Here is a 6,000-nt window from a genome sequence, read left to right as displayed (position 1 = left end):
AAATAGATATATTTAAGATAAGGATTAGAAATTTATTTATTTTTTCAAATATGAATATGAAATGTTTTAAATTTCAATTTTTTTAAAAAATTAATCTATGTGAGTTCTAAGTGTTGTAATAAACAAACCTTAGAATTATGATTTCCTGCAAGAATGTTAAGGAATTTTAAAAAAAAAAAAATTAAAAAATTGCACAAATTATAATAAATGAGTGTTATGAAGTAATATTTCTTGTTTTGGTGGCATGCCTTCCAAAACAAGAAAAAAAATTTGAAAATTTTATAGGAAAACCCTTTGGCGGCAAGCCTTCCAAAGAGGGTTAGTAAACAATGATAAAAATGATGCAATAAAATCTGCACACAAAGGATGTCAAAATGAGCAGAAAATCGCAACACAAACTTCTTCTCTCAATGACGTCTCCAAATAAGGTGTGCTCCAATGAATGGCAACCTTCAACACAAAACTTAAAACAAGGATTAGTAGCCAAGCTCAGATACCATGTAAGAAACGATAAGATTGAGCAAGGAACGAGAAACAATCCAAGTAAGTTAAGTGTGAAACAATGTTACCATGAGATAAGCAAAATCCAAGAGCATACACCAAGATGGTTCAACAATGGAGAGAAGGATTTATAAGGGGAAAGCAAAGAAAACCCCTTGTGAGTATTATGAATGAAGGCAAATGCCTAGAGAAGAGAGAGAGAGAGAGTGTTGGAGCAAAATAGCTCAATACAATAACATCAAAGTGATGAAAGTAAAGAAGAAAGAAGGAGGAGCATCTCTTTTAAAGAGATGAGAAAGGAGTTGCATGTGTAACTCCCATTTCTATGAATGCCACATTCATAATAGGTGTGTGCAAAGTGTCACAATCCTCTTAAGGAGGATAAACTAAATTCCTTAATAAAGGAATTATAAAAATGAGTTGTCCTCACATGTGGAATAAAGGACAAACAATGACATGTCCTCCACATGTGTACAATAGGACAAACTACATTTAGGGATCCTTGGAATATCCCAATTAAATACATCCAAGGAAAGATTAACCTTTCTAACAATTATAAACTTAAATGGAAATGTCAGGACACTGTTAGGGGAACGTGTTGTTATCTTAACTGTTTTAAAACTTATCAAGCTTAGTGAACTTAATTTTATATATATATATATATATATATATATATATATATATATATATATATAATAATAAAATTGGTGTGTTTTTGCCCCACATTTTGGTATTAGAGCCAGAGGTTCATCACACTTGGCAATAATGGGTCCATGATAAGAGTGGACATTTATATTTCACCATATGAAGCAGGGAGTTCACCTTGCAAAATTTAGAGAAGCTAATGTTTTCCTACTAAACTATGATATTGATGTCTAAACCTAAGCAAAATCTGAAATTGGTATCAACAATTGTATAAGGTCCACCATTTTTGATAAATTAGTTTGAAGGACTTAAAAGCAATTGTTTAGGAGCAAGAATGCTATAATTATATTATAAAGTATATTACGACCTCATGAAGAATTCAAAATTATATTGAATATGATTACCTTGAGGGAGAACTGAATCAGGAACCTTAAAACAACTTTGTATTATGAAAGTGGAGATGAGTACATAACCTGGTAATCAAAGAGAAGGTGTTCCTTATCACCTTTAGTAGAAGTCAAATTTTATTTGACCCGATTACTCGTAGAAGAATCATAGTCTATATCTAGTATGGAATTGATCGAATAGACTAAGTATTGTTTTAGACAGTATGAACATAAGAAAAAGAAACCTGCAATCTTCGTAATCTAATTTTGTACCTTCGGGTTAAAATATTGAATAGATTAAATGAATGGTGAGTAAATAGGAAGATAACACATGAAGAGTATATCACATTACCAAATTTTAGGGATACCTCTAACCCATTAAGAATTTAAATATATATTGTTCCAGTAATCCTTGGAAAGCAAACAAGAGTTGATTTGAAATTTACAAGTAACCTTTGGAACCTCAAACGATAGAATTAATTTATGCGAGAAGCTATTCAACAAGAAAGAGTTAGTAAGGAACGTACAAAGAAAGAGAGTACCTCAACCTACTATGAGAAATAGAACTTTAATCAAGGAAAGAATCTATCTAGATATACATAGTGGTAAGAATGTAATTATATGGTGAAAAGTAGGTAACATATATTATTGAACCAATAAGATAGAAAATGTAAATTTTTGAGATAGGGTTATGTGCATCAAAATTTCGCTAGCAGACTTATGCTATAAGCTTAAATGATATTGAATGGTAACTACCAACTGAGTACCCGTAGACTCTAGTATTGAAAATATTGGATCAATTATAACCCTATAAGTCAGAGGAAGTAAAGTCGTGTTGAGGTCATTGACCACAAATGAACTAAAGGTTTAGGTATCAAAGTTAAGAAATAAGTGAATTATAAGTCTCGAGACATATTGAGAATGATGATGATGAGCTAAATCAATAGCAAGGAGATAGTTGTAAGAGTGAATAAGTGAACATTAACATTGGATAAGTAAACATTGACGACATTCTAGTAATGGTTTTATACCTAATTAGTTGTAAACCTACAACCTAAGGAAGTATTCATAAGTCGCTTATGACTGGAAAAATGTGAAATATAGATTATTGTTACAAACGATAGCATTTAGTGCATTTTTGAATGATAATTAGAACTTGCGTGAATGATGGAATAACATGGAAGTGGTATATGTACATGTATGGAGGATCATACTGATTTGGTGAAAATGATAACACATCTTCAGCCGATATATTGTGGTGAATTTGACCTAAGCAAGATTTTGTGTATGTGCTCTTTTATGAGATTATAGTGAATTAAGGATAAGAGATTTGGTTTTGAAAATTACAACTCAGAGTGTAACTCTTTTGACACTGAGGTCCCCACTTATTTAGATTCTTCAAAAGGAAACTAACGTAACAACAAGAGGATTGAAGGGGACTTATAATTGTATCCTCACGTTTGCATTTTGGAGCGGGTTCTAATCAGGGCAAACCCTTTTGTTCAGTAAACCCTAATTGTAGGGCGATGTCAATGAAGATAAGTATGTAGTGAGTATGTGGGATCGATCATTGGTTGAGCAATAGGGTCCTTAGACCACCATCTAAAATCAATTCAAGATCCCTGCTATGTATTTGGAAGACCTAAGATCCCTCATGTTCCTCGGTAACCCTGGTATGGTTGCATTTTGTTAGTAATGTAAATTTTGTAAGTAATTGGATTTATGTCCTTATTTGGCTGATTTCAGATTTTGGTACTCTTAATGTTCTTTCTTTTTGCCATTAGTGTGATGTGGGGCTATTTAGCCAACTGTATTATTGATGATTATATTTTGCCTCTTGGTTATGTCTTTATTTCTTGATGAATTTTTTTTTGTAAGTGGCCACTCCTTATTTCTTTGATTTCAGACTTTGTGTTGGATGTTTCATCCTTGATGTTGAATTTAAGTTGTGAAGCACTTTCTTTTAATTTTTGTTGGCAAGTGACATATGATTGGCCTACCAAAAGGGATTCTGACGATTAAGTAGATGTTTATCAATAGAGTATGGGGTTGTTAGTGAGAGTATTCATGCCCCCACCCTTTCCCAGGAGTTTGAGAATAGGATTAATGTTATCCGTTGACTGTTATGAGTAATGAATTATACCCCAACATAAATCTGGTCAAGGTTACGGGTAAATTGAGAAGGCTTCTGGATGGAAAGGTGCATGTGTAGTGATGGACTTCTTGAGTACCCTATCAAGATTTATTGCATCATGGAAACTCTAAAGGGAGAGTATTTAACCTAGAATAAGGGACAAGTTGCTTGGTGTGAAACCTCATTTGAGGGAACCTTGTACAACTGTTACCCGATGAGTGGGTATGTGGAATTTGGAATACCTTATGATATTATTATGGCTAGAAACTTTATAAGTATGTTATACTAGTTTTGGAATGTTCTTTTTTAGGTGTGACCAATATGCTTTAAGGAGTAACTAACCCTAGAAATTGTAACCATGTCAGAGTTATGGAGTATGTATGTGAATTATTAATCATTTTTTTATAAGAGTAAATTTTAGAACTAGTCTAGACAAGATCTAGCATAAGATGAACATTTAGTTGTGCGACTTCCAGGAGGAAGTCAAAGGCTAGTGGGGGAAGATGTAAGGACCCTCCTCATATGAAACTATCAAATATGAATTCTCCATTAAAACTATCATAGGAGATTGAAATGGATAAAGTAATGTTTTATGTTGTGAATGCCCTAATGAAATTATGATTAGTTAATTCATCAATGGTTAAAATGCTCAGTGATTCGAGAACTACTACATTATCTCGACTGTCTAAATATTAAAATATTACTAATGATGATACAAGGCATTTTTCACCCAGTGACAAGGATGTTGATTTTGGTACCTCGATGATTAAGTTTTATGCTTTCAGATAGTTCAGTATTCCTAAATTAGTGATGTTATGATGTTGGGTAGATGCATGCCTAGCGATGATTATTCTAGTATGTTAATATGAATTAATGAATAAGTTATGTTATATTGATTTTGTGTCTATTGATGATTTAATTGTGAGAAGAAATGAATTAAACAATTAACTATATCAAAGATTCATATTTTGATTTATGTAGCTATACAGATAGGCTTTGAATATATGTATGTGATTTTCTTGAGCTACTAATGTGTGCAATGAGTGTGCAGGATATTTTAGTCAGGAGATCTAACGGAGAAACAAAACTGAACCCTATGTATCAATTGTGTAAACTCGAGGTTAAATCTGATGAAAGATGCAAACCCCGTTGTTCGTATTCTATTTGTATCATGAGATGTATGAATGCATCATCCTATAATATTTAAATGTTAATGTTTGTAACAATGTTTTGATAGTGTCGCTCGACACTCGTGAATTGTGTATGCATTCTAGCTTGAAGTTAGGGTCAACCGAATAACCTTAAGATCTAAGTCGGATTAGGTTAGTTATCTCTTTGTTAATTAGTTAGTGTTGAGTTTAATTACCCCTAATTACGATTAATGAGTTATCTACATTTTGAAGGTTGTTAGTAAATCTTGAAATATTCTTAGCTGTTGATAGGTCTCTATTAATCTTAAAAGCCTAAAATCATTAAATTTAAGTACCTAAAGGGTATGGGTATGGGTTGGAGACATTTTTCACCCCCTTAGCCCCTTTGGTTGACTTTTATGGTCACTCAAAAACCCCATTTTTTTCTTTAGTGTGAAAATTGGTTGTCCCATCATGAGTTGGGTAAATTTAACTCCACCTTGGGGTCTACCTAATATCTAGTTGAGTTAGGATCATATTTAGAGGCATCTTTGAGAAGTTTTGGTTGTTGCCCAATCTCTAGTTTTAGAGAAAAGTTTGAAGGTTGAAGGAAAGGAAGGAAAAGCTCTTCTCAACTTGTTCTTTTTACCATAACCATATTATGGAGGTAGGAGTTCTTCATCTTCTTTGTTCATTATGTTCATGTTGCTCATGTTGTTCATGCTTGGTTCATGCTTATGTTATTTTGTTTGTCATTGGAATGCTTGTATGTATTTTGGGTATGCTTGGGAGGGTTTGAATCATATTTTTTTGTGAATGGTTTTCTTTCATGTTGCTTGAATTTCAAAAGGATTTTATGGGTGTTTTGGCATTACTCACCCTTGGATAGGGAAGAAGTGGCCATGTATGGGGGAAGGGCCTTAGTTGGACCATGATATAGTGTAGAGTCTCTTCTCATGATGAGAAGAGGGAAAAAGGGTAGGGTGTTATGGGCCCTTACTTTTCATCTCATACCATGTTTTGAAATTGTGAAATTTTGAAAAAGTGAAAGAATGAAAATCCTTGTATTATTGGCCTCGAAAGGGCTTTTGTAGAAGAATGGAAGTTCTTGAGTTTTAGCTTCGAAAGGGCTATGTGATGGTATGGTGATTGACATCTCCTATTGAGAAAATCCACCTTCCCCCCTAGTCGGGTTCAATGTTGA

The sequence above is a fragment of the Cupressus sempervirens genome, chromosome 6, assembly GCF_028749045.1.
Source record: "Cupressus sempervirens isolate cs-2001-9-10 chromosome 6, ASM2874904v1, whole genome shotgun sequence".
Taxonomy (NCBI): Eukaryota; Viridiplantae; Streptophyta; class Pinopsida; order Cupressales; family Cupressaceae; genus Cupressus; species Cupressus sempervirens.
This window is presented reverse-complemented; position numbering follows the sequence as displayed.